The sequence below is a fragment of the Phragmites australis genome, chromosome 14 (assembly GCF_958298935.1).
Source record: "Phragmites australis chromosome 14, lpPhrAust1.1, whole genome shotgun sequence".
NCBI classification, from domain to species: Eukaryota; Viridiplantae; Streptophyta; class Magnoliopsida; order Poales; family Poaceae; genus Phragmites; species Phragmites australis.
The window spans coordinates 1,082,137-1,098,924 of NC_084934.1; the positions used below are offsets into that span (position 1 = coordinate 1,082,137).

General features: G+C 41.7%; 2 pseudogenes; one reads left to right on the forward strand and one right to left on the reverse strand.

Moving 5' to 3' along the window:
* Positions 1–1,306: 1,306 nt before the first annotated feature.
* LOC133891366 (uncharacterized) lies at positions 1,307–2,553 on the reverse strand (annotated as a pseudogene).
* Positions 2,554–15,375: 12,822 nt separating this feature from the next.
* On the forward strand, positions 15,376–15,765 carry LOC133891167 (uncharacterized; annotated as a pseudogene).
* The last annotated feature ends 1,023 nt before the right edge of the window (positions 15,766–16,788 follow it).

A 16,788-nucleotide genomic window follows, 5' to 3' on the forward strand; every position in this document is an offset into this window, starting at 1 on the left:
CAAATGTTGTGTTCGCGGGATCTTTGGGTGTAGGAATTATTTGTTTGTTTTTGTGTGTTGTGGTTGTGCTAAGTGTGAGCTTGTCCAGGCGGTGCTGCCTCAAGACGCAGCTAGTGGCCGACTTCATCGCCGGTGAAGGCTGGTGAATATAATAGTTGTGTTATGCTATAATCTGTTATTTAGTTACCTCCATCTTTTAATTGCCGTACTCTCTAATAATCTATTAAACTGAATGTGAGCATATTACTTATGTCTACCTTTTGAAGATTTGATGATTTCATATAAATCATTCTCAAACTTCTATACACTTTTTTTTTCCGTCTTACCTTTTGCTACCACTCTCACAAATGTAAGGTGTCCAATGGAATGATCATTTCCCCGATGCATTGTAGCTTCAAGAATCAAGACTCACAAATATATAAGGTGTATGGTTTCGGATGTTTACCTGATTGTCCATAAAAAGAGATGTCATAAAAAATTAACGAATTTCTGCCTATCCGACCAATTATCTCAAGAATCCTAACACAGCATGCCTCAACTGCAGCACAAAAAAGTGGATACTGAGAAACAAGCACATATGCATGTATGACTGTATAAATTTACTCTGCAAAGCGAAAGATCTGAACAAACTCATCAACTGTTACAAACTACATGTTGCATTAGGCACATCTGCTACCAATGCCTCAGACTCAATAAACTTCAAGCAATTCTAAGCTACATGATAAAGCTCTAAATTATGAAATAGACAAATGACAGTATCACACATATCCTTCTCAATCTATCCTGCTTGTTCTTCCAGATGTTCAGAATTCATAAATATGGCGAAGTGCTCTAGTACAAATTTCTGTTCTTACTTGTACAAATAACTTCGACCTTTCTCCATGATTCATTCGTTCATCTCATATAGTTGTTCGCTTGTAATCTTTCCTAACTTAACAAACTCAATCTTCAACTAACTAAAATAGACTCGATTCTGGTGCAGCCTGCGCCTGGATTAACGCTGCATGCGACAAAACCATCGACAAGCAAATCATTTTACATCATGAAAATCTATGTCGCAACCTCATCCATTATTCTGTCAAGAAAAACTTACAATATACATATGGCAAGGTAGTAGTAAAGTTTGCTATGTTGTAACTTGTGACCTCCAATCATAATTTTCAACTATGCTGTGACTTGTCACACCTTATCAAAACATGTACATATATACTCTTTTATATATATATATATATATATATATATATATATATATATATATATATATATATATATATATATATATATATATATATAAACTTGGCCCCCCTTACCTGTGGCCTACCTCGAGTCCTTTTAACCGGGAGGTGCGAGAGGGGGAATCGAACCCCTGACACCCTTAGAGTCTAACCACCGAGCTCCTTCTCGTCCGCAAGGAGCTCTTATATATGCCTCATAATGAGTGAATTAAGAACGCTTTCTCTTAGCAGCTGTAACTTTTAGATCTTGAATCTCACAAGTATAGATATAGTTATAGTAGGGTGCTACATGAGACCTCCATGCTAGGGCTTCAAATTTCCCGTGAGGTTTAACGCTTCCATACATCACATCTTGTATCATTATCTTGGGAACCTCCTCTTGTGAAGACCGCTCATACTGATGAACAACCATGACCTCTTCAGAAGCTCTAACCATTCTCCAAAGATGTGCAGGTCTATTTTGGGTCAGATCATCAATTGGATGCTCACCAAATTTGGAGACATTAGACTTGACGAACCCTCTCAAGAAGGCCAGAACCTTGCACCAAAAGTGGATGTCAAAGTTTTCCCTCAGAAGACCGGCCAGGATGTTTGCGCAAATGAGAGAACCGTTCAAAAACCTGACTATCTCCATGGCCAGGTGCGTGAGCCTCGGGTGCATCTCGGGATCCATGCTTCCAAATGTAAGTGTCTTGAAGAAATACCAATACGCCTCAGAGGATAGATCCTTCAGAGTTAGAGCCCCAGTAGGAGATGCATGCTGTAAGGCTGGCGGTACAGGCGAGGGTAGCTCATCAAGAACACGACAAGCTCATCCAGATCAAGGATCATGGATCTCAAATCGTCAAGTGCCTTTTGCAGTTGTTCCAAAATCTGTGTACTTGTTCCAGCGGAGAAACAGAAATCTTTGGCAGACTTTACTCTGGACAATAGTGAAGAGTGACTCACAATCTGATTTTTGGCCTCCTCTTTATCGTGATGTTGGTATCTGAAGGTGTCGAGTACGTAATGGCCCCGGTGCATGGCTGCTCTCAGCATGGCCACCTGGAGGAGCATAGCTTGGTTTGTGATGTGCCGCCCCATGGCCTCATCGACGATGACCTGTGCCCGGAGCAGGACGCTGCGGAGGCGATCCTCCACATCCAGCGCTGACGGCTTGGAGATTTTGCTGATGAAGAAATTTATGGATCTAGTGGTCAGCTCACCCAGGACTGCTGAAAGGAACATCTCCATTTGAGGACAATCACTCCTCAGGAAGATAACGCAGCAGGTGGAGAGAATGAACAGTGATATGCTGAATGAGTTGAGATGTCCCGTGTGATGTATCAAGAACAACTGTGTTTGTGTGTGTGTGTGAGAGAGAGAGAGACGTAGTGGAATGGAATGACAACTACAATTGGGAGACAGACAGACGTGGTGGAATGGAATGAGATGTCTCTCAGTCAAGACTCTGGCTCAATCTCATACAGCTCTTGACTCTCCAGCCTTTTCTCAGTGAGCCGTCACCATCACCATATATTTGTTGACTTCTCTGTAAAGCTGCCCTGCAACATGCACTTCTACAATTCTGTAACACCCGTCCCAATTTTCCAAGTTCGGCCCACATCGTGCAGTGCTGCCGGCCTAAGACCACCTCCAGCAGTAGCCGTATCGGCATCGGTATCACTGTGCACAGCAGAAGTTTGCCGATGCAGCCAGCCGTTACCACTCCAGCAGATACTCCAAAGCGTATTTTTCAGTGATACAGTGAAGCCGATCGGAAGCTGCTGGCAGCAAATTTGAGGCCGGATCCGGCCTCCTCTATCACTGTTGCTGCTGTATGTATGTGGGCTCGAGAGAAGGAGGAGAGGAATGAAAGGTAGGAAATAGAGTAGCTGCTAGAGATGAAAAAATAAGGGATACTGTAATAGTGATAAAGGATGCTGTAATAGTGTTTTTGAGGATAAAAATTTGAGGTAGCTGCTGGAGATGGCCTAACACCCTTGTTCTTCCGTTGACCACCGGGCCCCACCTGTCGGCGCTCTCTTCTCCGCCGCGCCGGGCCCGTATCCGCGCTGCCTCCGCAACCGCCGCGCGCCGCAATCCGATTTCGCCGGCACGCCCGCCCTACGCGCCCTCGTCCACGCATACGGTTGCACGCGCCTCGCCTATATAACCCTGCAGTGCGCCGTCACCCTGTCTGCTTAATTCACCGAGAATACATCTGGTTGAGCGGATTAGGAGTAGGTGTTGAATCCGTGATGCCTTTTGTTGAGAGTTAACCCTTGCAGTGCTTTTGCCCTTTTGGTCTTCAACCTCGTTAGAGGGGGTTCTCGCTCGACGCGTTCATCGTCGTTTAAGCATAGTGGTAGATGTTCCCCCATAAACTTCAAATGTTGTGTTCGCGGGATCTTCGGGTGTAGGAAGTATTTGTTTGTTTTTGTGTGTTTTGGTTGTGCTAAGTGTGAGCTTGTCCAGGCGGTGCTGCCTCGAGACGCAGCTAGTGGCCGTCTTCATCGCCGGTGAAGGCTGGTGAATATAATAGTTGTGTTATGCTATAATCTGTTATTTAGTTACCTTCATCTTTTAATTGCCGTACTCTCTAATAATCTATTAAACTGAATGTGAGCATATTACTTCTGTCTACCTTTTGAAGATTTGATGATTTCATGGATTATGAGGTAAAAGTAGTGGGGTATGTTATTTACTTGCAGATGTTCATATTTTTCGTATGCAATACTTCAAGTATATTCATATGTTGGAATTATGTATTTCGTTTATGCATGAGCTTGTTGCTTTAATATTTACTTTTCCGAAGTTTTCTTGAATCTTAATTAAGAAGTAGATGAAGCGAGTTTCGTCGCTTTGCAGTTGTCCTTTATCATAGTTATGTAGTTCTTGAAGTTTTTATCATATCCTGCAAGTTATGTGATTGGTTATGCATGAAACATGTCATATATATGCATCTTATGCATTGAAAGTTTTGTTGCCGTCTTCTAGCCACGACCGTACCGGTACAACATCATATATTACATAAGAAGGGGTACGGTGCACACCTTTACATTATCCGAGAGGTAAGGGTGAGAAAGAACATAGCATGTGCATCCGTATGTAGTCTCATGGAAGTATTTTATCTTAGAATTATGTTTTTCTTATGCATGAGGCATGTATGTGTGTGTGTGTGTGTGTGTGTGTATATATATATATATATATATATATATATATATATATATATATATATATATATATATATATATATATATATTTGTCTCAATCATCGGAGGTTATGTCGCGCAGCATTCGCGACTGTACTGGTACAACGTCATATGTTATCCGAGAAGGGGTACGGTGCACACCCTTATATTATCCGATGAGGGGTAAGGGTAAGGAAGATACACTCTGCTGTAGTATAGAGGTATCTGAGATTTACAAGCAATTGCCACCAATTTCCCATGTATCCTAGCATTGCAAGCAGAATTTATTGGAAATTTGTAATGGTGGATTTATCCTGAGCAACAGATGTTCTTTGACAATAACAAAAAATAAAGCAGTGCGCATTTTTGTCATTTGAAAATGCATTGAGGTTCTTTTCAACTACGTCATCTTCTTCCCCTTACGCCACCGGCCGCTGCCGTCTTTCATCCCAGCTGGAAGCGTCAAGCCCTGCCCCACTCAAGCCTTAGTAGCCGCTCTCCACTCCTCTGCTTTGCTAAAGAAAAAGAGAAATGCTATTTATCTATCGATATATTTTAGGGGGGAGAATCTGACAAATTTCTAAGCTTTCGATCGGCGAAGAGTTTCATGCTAGATGCCTCCTCTTCCACCTCCGATGAGCTCTGGCGAGCTCCATTAATTCTGGCATAGTTAGGGATTTGGGTTGGGGTTAGGGGTTTGGGTGGGGGCATTTAGGGTCTCCGGCTATAGAGGGAGCTCCGGGGGAGGCTGTTGGCCTGGCGGTGTGGCGGACGGTAGGTGGGATGGTGAGGTGGCAAGGGCACCGCTCGCCGCGGTGGGGGGGGGGGATGGCCGGTTGGCCTGTTGTGGTGGCTGGGGTGTCCGGATTGAACAGGTTAGCGGTCGCGGGCGGCAGCTCTGGTGGTGGTGGCGCCGCAATCGAGTGGGGTGGTGGCAGAGGCGGGGGATCTTGGATCTGTGGCCAGAGACGGTGAAGAAGAAGCAAGCGAAGGGGAGGGGAGGTGGGGAGAGGACGGGTGATGGAGGAGCTCGTCGGAGGGTGCGTCGGCACCGAGGTAGCGGGGAGGTGGCGGTGCAGGGGTGAAGGTGAGGGGCGGCACAGGGGCGGAAGTGAGGGGCAGCGCAGGGGTGGAGGCAGAGGTCAGGGGCGGCAGGGAATGAGAGTGATGGAGAGGATTAGGGTTTGTTTTCTTATACAAAATGCAGATCAATTTGGTCTGTTGATTCAAGATCCGATGGATGGAAATTTGATAGATTTTGCCCCCTAAATCTGTTGATAGATAACTAGACAGTCCCAAAGAAAAAAAAGGCCCAAGCGAGGAAGTAGAGGACTCCACAATGGGAATTTGGGATTTTGCCCCTCCTCCATGGTCTGCCCCTCCGACGGCGAGCCCTCCCTCGAGGTCACCGAGATCTATTCACGGCTGCTCCAGCCTCATCCTCCACGATCGGCCCCTCTGACGGCGAGCCATCCCCATGCTCGCCACCGATGAGCCCAAGATCCTAGCTGCCTCCACAAGTTTGAACAGGAGCTTCGGCGAGGTGCCCAAGCCATTCCCTATGGCGGCTTGGGTGCGCCGGCATTGATTGGGGGGGGGGGGGGAGACAAGATGGTCGGAGATGAGAGTGGCTTGGGTCCACTGATGCTGATGGGGAGATGAGAGCCAGATTTTCTTATACCAATCCGGCATTTCAGCCATAGAAACAAAAAAGAACTGAACCTGCTCATCTAGGCTCAGTGAAAGTACATGTTTCCAACATTTCCCAGACCAACATCTATTAATCCGAAAAACTAAACCATCATCTATCAATTCATTTGAAAACAACACCAGACTTGAAGCTAACTCTTTTGTTGAGGAAGCATCATTTGCTTCAAGTGTTTTCGCGGTGCTCCTCAATTCTTTTCATGACGCTTCAAATACTTGCAGGTACATGGCATAGCATTCTCATGCTAATGATGTTCCTTGTGCCGGGTTAAAGTTCAGATTTTGGTGTAAGATCATGGATGGACTATTGTTGCTCACTTGAAGTTAATATTAATCAAGAACATTGCTAAAATGCAACTTGTGAAGCCAGTAGCATAATCAACTTCTCCCAGATCAACACATACAACAGTAGACTTGAAGGCCCCGAGATGTATACATGACAAAATTATTTTTGAGGGAAGAGGCAGAAGCATTGTGGTTCAACTAACAAGGAAAACAACATTATTTCCTGCAATAACTTCGAAACATCATCTCCTGCCTTTCTTTTCACGGTGCCTGCTGCCTCAGGTCAAGGGATTCGACTGGCTGATTATTCACAGTGCAGCAACTGACAGCCTCCTTCCCCCTATCCTCCAGAAGCAGCTGTTTACTGTTAAAATTATTAGAGCCGATTCATATAATAATTTTTAATAAATCTCAAAGACATATATCTTGGAGAGGTGGCCCATGTTGAGGTCCACCCTCTATTAATACCATATTGCTAATGGAGGTAGAGATATGGGGTTTTCTCCCTATATATATACAAGGACCCCCACCTCATTGGGTACACGTATAGTATAGACTGCTAATTGAGAGTAGCCCTAAATTTGAGAACGCTCTTATTACGTGAGTCTATATAAGAGTTAGGGTTTTTCCTCTTTCTCTCTCAGTTGTACTGTCGTTGTAGTCTATTCCATCCTGGCATCGGTGTGTATCGGCGAATGGGAGAGTAGGTCTCTGAAACCCTTGCTCTTGAGATCTTACATCGGGAGAGGGTGAATAAGATTTTTAGGAAGCGTTTTGCTCGACTGCTCAAGTTCTTCACCATGGCTCGTCTTCCTAGTCACTTGGGCGCTGCCCACTGTCATCGTCAACAAATTCGACGCGTCATCAGCAAGATCGATCATGCCGTCACATATGATCATATTAGTTTATCAGTTTCTGCTCATAAATTATTTATGGATTAAATTAAACCTAAATGTGCCTTATTTTCTAACTATCAAAAACCTTATCATAGGCACTTAGGTTTATCAATGGCTGGTTTTGTCGATGCACTGAGGTCAGACAAGTTTTCTGGTGTGCACTTTAAGAGATGGCAAGTCAAGGTCACTCTGTGGCTGACGGCTGTGAATATCTACTGGGTGGCTAATGGCAAGCCAGAATGAATCCTTACTGCTGAGCAGGAAAAGACGTTCACGGATACCAATACACTCTTTGTAGAATGCATTCTTAGCATTCTTGGTGACCGTCTTTGTGATGTGTACATGCACATATAAAGCGTGAAGAAGCTGTGGGATACACTGAATGCTAAATTTGGTGCATCAGATGTAGGAAGTGAATTGTATATCATGGAGCAGTATCATGACTACAAGATGGTTGAAAATCGCTCTGCAGTCGAACAGGCTGATGAGGTTCAGTGCATCGTGAAGGAACTCAAACTCCTCAAGATCAATGTACCCGACAAGTTTGTGGCTTGAGGCATCGTTGCCAAGTTATCTCCTTCGTGGAGAAACTTTACCAATGTTCTAAAGCACAAGAGACAAGAGATTACTGTTGAGAGTTTGATCGTGTCTCTTGATATTGAGGAGAAAGCTCAGGCTAAGGATGTGAGTCTAAAAGGAGGCAGGGACAGACTAACGCCAATATGGTGCAAAAGCCATTCCACAACAAGGACAAAGGGAAAGATAATAACTCAAACAAAACTACCACCTTCAAGAAGAAGAAGATGAACACAACAAAACTGCCTTGCTTTGTGTGCGGTGAGATTGGACATTTCGCCAAGGATTGTTCAGACCACAAGGGAAGAAAGGCTCCATAAAAGTAGAACTCAAAGACTGCTAATGTGGTGACTATTAGTGAAGCTAGAAATGGAGTTATAGGGTATGAAAATTTACCTTCAGTGTTTTCAGTATTTCAGTGTACTAATTGGTGGATTGATACAGGGGCCAATGTTCATATGTGTGCTAATATCTCAATGTTCTCTTCTTATCAGGTCATCTATGATTCTTCCCTCCTAATGAGGAATGATTCACATGCTTCTGTTCGTGGTGTTGGCACGGTAGATCTGAAGTTTATTTCGGGAAAGATCATGCAACTGAGGAACGTGCAGCATGTCCCTACAATGAATAAGAATCTAGTTAGCGGCTCCCTTCTTTGTAGAGTCGGGTTTAAGATGGTGTTAGAGTCCAATAAAGTAGTATTATCAAAGCATGGATAATTTATTGGTAAAGGCTATGAGTGCGGATGCCTATTCCATTTTTCCTTTTCTGATTTCAACAATAAGTCTGTGAACCATATTTGTGGCAATGTTAATGATGATGCTAGTGTTTGGCATTCGTGGTTATGTCATTTGAATTTTGGTTCTATAACTCGACTTTCTAGCATGAGTTTAGTCCAATTTTTTCCTTGGTCAAAGGTTCTAAGTGCTATAGTTGTGTGCAATCAAAACAACCTCGTAAGCCCCATAAGGTAGCCGAGGAGAGAAATTTGGCACCTCTAGAACTCATAGATTAAGATCTGTGTGAAATGAATGGTGTGTTGATGAAGGGTGGAAAAAGATATTTCATGGCTTTGATTGATGATGCGGCTAGATATTGCTATGTTTATTTGTTGAAAATGAAAGATAAGGCTCTAGATCACTTTAAAATCTATAAGGCAGAAGTTGAGAATCAACTAGAGAGAAAGATCAAAAGAATTAGGTCGGATCATGGTGGAGAGTATTTCTCTAGTGATTTTGACTTATTCTGTGAGAAACATGTGATTATTCATGAGAGAACGCCTCCCTATTCACCTAATCAAATAGGGTTGCCAAAACAAAGAATCACACATCGACTGACTTGGTTAATAACATGTTAGACACTGCGGGATTATCTAAGGCATGGTGGGGAGGCCCTGTTGACTTCATGTTACGTCCTAAATAGAGTTCCTCTCAAGGATAAAGAGAAAACCTCATTTGAAGAATGGGAAGGGAGAAAGCCATCACTCTCTTATTTGCGCATTGGGGATGCTTGACGAAAGTTAATGTAACAATAACTAAAAAGAGCAAGCTCGGACTAAAACAGTGGATTGTGTCCTTTTGGGATATGCTCATCGGAGCATTGTTTATAGGTTTTTAGTGGTTAAATCTGAGGTACCTGACGTGCATATTGATACAATGATAGAGTCTCATGATACAATATTTTTTGAGCACATATTTCCTATGAAAGATTTACGTAGTATGTTTAGACTATCTTCTGAGATAATTTCTAAACCTATTCCACCTCTTGAGTTTATTGAACAAACACATGAGCAAGATCCTGAGGAGGATGACAGTGATGCTCCTAGGAGGAGTAAGAGATAAATGACTGCAAAGTCTTTTGGTGATGATTTCACTATGTACCTTGTGGATGATACTCCCAAGTCTATTTCAGAAGCGTTTGCATCTCCAGATGCAGACTACTGGAAGGAGGCTGTTCGAAGCAAAATGGATTCCATCCTCGCAAATGGGACTTGGGAGATCACACAACGACTATATGGTTGCAAACCTGTGGGTTGCAAGTGGGTGTTCAAGAAGAAACTTAGGTCCGACGGTACTATTGAAAAGTACAAGGCTCAGCTTGTGGCCAATGGTTATACCCAAAAGGAAGATGAAGACTTGTTTGACACTTATTCACCTGTTGCAAGATTGACTACTATACGAGTGCTACTTTCCTTAGCTGCCTCACATGGTCTCATCGTTCATAAGATGGATATTAAGATAACTTTCCTTAATGGAGAGTTGGACGAGAAAATTTATATGGAATAAACTGATGAGTTTGTAGTAAAAGGTCAAGAAGGTCTTAAACAAGCTCGTAAACAATGGCATGAGAAGTTCGATATAACTTTAACATCTGCAGGATTTTCGGTCAATAAGGTAGATAAATGTGTGTACTATCACCATGGTGAAGGTGAGAGAGTAATATTGTGCTTGTATGTTGATGACATACTAATATTTGGGACAAATCTTGATGTGGTTAATAATATCAAGTCTTTCTTACCTCAAAGTTTTAATATGAAAGATCTGGGTAAGACTGATATAATCTTAAACATCAAGTTATTCAAAGGAGAGAATGTGATTACTCTTACACCTTATGATCCCAGTGTGATACTTCAAAAGAATAAGAAAAGTGGCAGGAACCAACTGAGATACTCTCAGATTATTGGATCACTTATGTACTTAGCTGGTGCTACAAGGCCTGATATCTCATTTGCTGTGAGTAAATTGAGTCGTTTTACTTCTAACCTGGGTGATGAACATTGGCGTGCGCTTGAGCGAGTTATGCGCTATTTGCTTGGTACTATGAGTTATGATCTTCACTATTCCTGGTACCCATCGGTACTGGAGGGTTATAGTGATTCAAATTGGATATCTGATGCTGATGAGATTTACGCCACAAGTGGATATGTATTCACTCTAGGTGGTGCTGCTGTGTCATGGAGGTCTTGCAAACAGACCATCTTGATGAGGTCAACTATGAAAACAGAACTCACTGCATTAGACACAACCACTATTGAGGTAAAATGGTTGCATGAGCTGTTGATAGACTTACCTATGGTTGAGAAACTGGTACCGGCTATCCTTATGAACTGTGATAATCAGACGGTTATTATCAAAGTAAACAGTTCTAAGGATAATGATAAGTCCTCAAGACATGTAAAGAGACTACTGAAGTCTATCAGGAAATTGAGAAACTCTGGAGTGATAACCTTAGATTATATCCAACCTACTAAGAACCTAGTAGATCCCTTTACAAAGGGACTACCATGGAGTGTGATAGATAATGCATCAAAGGAGATGGGTATGAGACCCATGTGAGTTATACCATAGTGGTAACCTAACCTATATGATTGGAGATCCCGTGAATTAGGACATGGGAAGAACAAGCTATTGGTCTAACTGGAGGAGAGTACCTTTATTGTTTGACCCACTCGAGTGAAGATGCAATACTCTTAGAGATCTGTAAGGTAGACTGGCTATTGCCTTAATGTGTTGTGTTGGCTTTAAGTAGCAAAGATGCTGACCTACAAGGTATTATTGAAAGAACACACCTATATGAGTTTGACTGTTGATCGTAGTCTATGAGATTTGGGTGATCTCTAGTAAACTCATGAAGAGACCATGGAGTAGAACTTATATGCTCCACCTGTGAGGTAGCCTACTGGCATCCAAATATCAGTTATGACTTTAAGTAAAACTTGTTTGCACAAAATTTGCAATTCAAGGCATAGTCCATTGTTCAAGTTGTGAATGAGTGTAGCTTGATGTTCTAGGTGGATGTTCAACTTAACAGTCTCCACTGAAATACTGGTATATCAAACAACAGTGGGAAACTGACGATTCTCTACGGGACTTTGAGATTTGGTGGGGGATTGTTAGAATTATTGGGGCCGACGCAAGTAATAATTCCTAATAAATCTCAAAGGTCTATATTGTGGAGATGTGGCTAATGTTGAGGTCCACCCTCTATTAGTACCATATTGCTAATGGAGGTAGAGGTAGGGAGTTTCTCCTATATATATGCAAGGACCCCACCTCATTAGGTATATATACAACATAGACTGCTAATTGAGAAAAGCCCTAAAATTAGGAACAATCTCATTACGTGAGTCTATATAAGAGTTAGGGTTTGCCTCTTTCTCTCTCAGTTGTGCTGCTGTTGTAGTCTATTCCATCTCGGCATCAGTGTGCACCGGTGAATGGGAGAGCAGGTCTCTGAAACCCTCGCTCTTGAGATCTTGCACTGGGAGATGATGAATAAGGTTTTTGGGAACTGCTCCGCGCGACTGCTCAAGTTCTTCACCACGACTCGTCTTCCTAGTCGCTTGGGTGCTGCCCGATGTGATCGTCAACAAATTCGGCGTGTTATCAGCAGGATTGATCATGCTGTCAACACAGTGCAACCAGCATTTTCAGCAACCTCCACAACGCAGGACCAGTACGTAAAAACTATGTTACTCATACTTTATTTCCTGCGTTTCCTAATTTTGAGTATAGTAGATCTAGTCATATGTTGTGCTTTCGTACACATGTCTAGATTATGCTATGCTGATATGATCATATCAGTTTATTAGTTTTTGCTCATAAATTATTTATGGATTAAATTAAACCTAAATGTGCCTTATTTTCCAACATTTACTTGTGGACAACACAATAAACAGGAAGTTGTCAAGTGACAAACGGAAGAAATACACACTAATAAAAATGTCATAACGCTTGATGAAAACATGCTTTGTTTTGGCCTTGACCAGCATACCTCAGCTACATAAGCTTCCACTTTTCTTTTTTCAGTTTTGTGGGAGCCATTTTTGCGCGACCTAGACCCAAAGAAAAGGTCATGAAATTTAGAGTGCCAAATTGGCAACCAAATTGTCTTTCAGCGCGAAACTATATCAACCAGTGTCCCCTATTGCACTTTTGGCTTAGCTAAATTGAAAGCGAGTTGCCTCTAGGCCATATTTTACAGCACGAATTCTCTCTCTACTAAGAAAGACATCCTCTTGTGCTACCTGGTATCACTAACTAACAGTAACATATTATCCCACAAGGGTACACTCTTGCCATACTGCAAATATTACCTGAGCATAGATGCAAATCTGAATCATATATCTAATCAGTAATCTGGTAAACAAATGTTGCGGAGCAATACAGTCATAAGATCTGAAAACACCCTCTATAGATGTGGAGAACAACACTAGCTTGTCCGTTATCTTGAGTCCTCTGTTGTCCAAACGCTGTTGCTGAAGAACACATTGATGATAGTTCTCTAACTAACAAACAGAATATGAACATTCAAAAATTAATACATGTGAATGCGGTACGAGTGTTTCTCCTAAACCTTTCAGATCTGCAAATTTATTGTCCTATCAGTCTTCACATGCAGCTACTCTTTCAGCCTTTCCATGTGCTTTCTTCGGTAAGTGAACTACTTAGATATCAGTATTCAGTAAAATAAAGCTAAGGCTCCGTTCCCGCATAGGAATTTTGAAGGATTATTCATGTAGGAACTATACCCATTCGAGAAAAATTTGTATATTCCAAATGCGGCCTAGCTTACCCAAATATCAATTGAACGTTTGTCAGTATCGAGCACCTCCTAATTCTCGAGGATGATGCAAAAAGAATGTTATGGAGTACTTCCTTTCTTCCTCAATTCTCATGTTCAAGCCAAAAGATGTTGAACCAATCTAAAAGCAGGCATGAGTAACATGGCACATGACATTTCAATGTTTTCAAATGCTCATTTTTTTTAGCATAAATATTTTTACATGACACGAGCCAAATTTATTAAAAGTTTCCATTGAAAGCTAAATGCTCAGGAGTACACATAGATCAGGCTACTGCAAACTGGGTTACCAGTTTACAGACGATCCCAAAGAACTTGACATCGATCAAGCTAACAAAATAAAACAACGTGATCCCTTGAACAAAATGCAGAACCACTAAAGGCCAACAAACTGAGTACTCCTACTTAAATGGCGTGATCCCTTAAACAAACTAAGTACAAAATAAAATGATATGATCCCTTAATCAACTTTGCCATGCTTATGGTGTCTACTCCTATTATGATTTATTGTGGGTTCTATTTGGAACTCCTTATGCCATCGTATGGAAAGTGAAGGGGAGCACCCCAATTTATAGGTACTCATGGTCATTGGAATGTTGCCATGTGGCACATTACACACACTTTTTACAAAATATTACTCTAGAAATTTCCTCATCCTTATCTAAAGTCTAGATATTTCTGAGCATGCAAAAATATCTATGTTTTACACATTTCTTTACTTTGCCATGAAGTATGGCAACTCTTGTCATCTCCAAACTATTCTAGAGAATTATAAGTATGCATTGCTACTTCAATAATACCAAAGGCATTCTGTGTAATCACTAAACAATCATAACATAGCTTATATTTCCAACAGCAGGATGAACATAATCCATGCTACTCTGATTTTTCAAACTCTGATCAACAATCAGAACATAGCATCAATCCATGCTCAAGCAGGGCATCCAACAAATCATCAGCTTCACTCACGCTAAAGCTTGGTTAGGCAAGCATAACCAAAACTTGGATGAGGTGCTTTGTAGTGTAAACTATAAGAGGTTTTAAAATATTCAGATTATTTCAGAAATTTATGCCAAGTTATTTTACACAGCTTGATTTGATGATGCTGCACGGATCTTTTTGTCTGGTGCCACAAGGATTTATTTTTTCTTCTCATTAGTATTGAAAACATATCTATGTAAGGTATTGTAATTATCAACTTAAAGGAGCACGATTCACCCCAAAACTGTCCAAAAGAGCATGTAATCTGGCCCTGGCATCAGATCCACAAATCACAATGGAGCAAAACTATATATGAGAACATGGCTTTTATAGGGGCTTTGTAGTGTAAACTATAAGAGGTTTTAAAATATTTAGATTACTTCAGAAATTTATGCCAAGTTATTTTTCACATCTTAGATTTGATGATGTTGCACAGATCTTTTTGTCTGGTGCCACAATGGTTTTTCTTCTTATTATTATTATTATTATTGAAAAGATATCTATGTAAGGTACTGTAATTATCAAAATCAAGGAGCACGATTCACCCCAAAACTGTCCAAAAGAGTATGTAATCTAAGATCTGAGTTTGAGTTCTGTACCCGTATTTGAGTTTCTATTTTTTTTTATAAAAAATAGACGATCCATCCTAGAAGCGAGAAACTATACTTCTATTATCTAAGAAAATGTGTGTTATGATCCTAATTGTTATGCATCTCTGGACTTGGTCAGTGAATTCGAGCGTCAGAATATGCATCTCTCATCAGCTTTGCCTCTGCATTCTCGTTAGCAGATTAGGTTACAGTAACTGTCAGAATCAATGAACTCATATGCAAGCCTTGAAGTGTGTACATATTCGATCAGGACAAGCTCAACTCATTTGCACACAACACGCTCACAGGTTGAATTAAACTACCTGGTCGAAACAAAGATTCCAGCCCAATGGCATCCCAGGCCATTGAGAGCCACCGCGCCGGCGCATCAGAACAAGTCCGTCGCCGGAGACGCCATCTGTCGGAACAAGTCCGTTGAGCTACTGGTCTGGAAGAGCTCAGCCTCCCCAAGCGCCTCCTGCCTCTAGAGGACATCCAGTCCAGGAGTTCGGGTTCAACCGCACCACAGGGTTCATGTGCCTGGCTGGTGCAGGGGAAGAAGAAGGTCGAGCAGACCGTGTCGTACGCCAGTGAGGTGACAATGTTTTCGGAAAAGGGCAAGCTGAGGAAGATCACTGGCGTCAAGACCAAGGAGCTGATGCTGTGGCTTAGCGCCGTGGAGGTGTACATCCCTGAGGCAACTCCGGAGAAGGTCACCTTCGAGACCGGTGGTTGGTGAGAAAACCAGTGCTCATCGAGGGCAAATTTGGTCCCTTAATCAGCCGATGTTATATTCAAAATTTGTAAATTTCTGCAGCAATGGGAGCAGCTTGAACGGTACAGGTGAGGGACCAGGCATGGCCGGGTGCCAGTGCATGAAAAGCTTAAGGTGCTCATGTCATGTGAGAGCTTCTCGTTCAATGGAAAATTGTGTAGTAGTAATGCTAAATAGTCACTGAGATTGGAGCTGGTCTTAGTCTGTTGGCCTTCATTGTTTCTGCGTTTTGTTTAAGGGCTAGTTTTCTTAAATTTGTTAGCTTGACGTTGGTGCATGTTCTATCGGGCTTGCCTGTAATCTGTGCAATGAAAGCCTCAATGCATATCATTCCTTCTAAAAATATATATGCCAAAAAAACGAGCATATGAAATTAAAACACTGCAGTTTCATATGCTCCATGTTTACCCCTAGATAATTTTAGTGTGATTTGACATCTTGTGGTATCATATTGGTTGGATAAGCTGAAACTAGCTTGTTGATTTATTATTGTGATATATCCTTTTGTGGCCAATCTGGTACTCATCTAAAGTCAGACACCTTATATATGCGTGAAATCTTGGAATGACAACACTATGGGGACAAGACCATTGACACCATTTAGCTTCTGACAAAGGAAAAGAAATACTGGCATCATCAAAGAATAGCAGTACATAAGTTTTCACTTAAACACATTTCAACACTAGAGTAGTACGATTTATTCTACCAGGCTTGGTTCACTGCCACAATTTTGGCTTAGAACAATTTCTTAGCCCCACGGCCCACATGTCACTACAACATCATTCAGATTCAAGAATTAAGGTGTTCTCACTTTGTTATTTCTCACAAGTAAAACAAGTGATCTTTTACAAGGGCTAGAGATCCCGATCAGTGTATTGGTTGCTATACAGCTGCTTCCATCTTGTGTGGAAAATAAGCATTTTCCTAACTCTTTGAACACAATCCGTTTCAGTTAATTACATGTCAGGTTGACAGTTTGATTTCAGA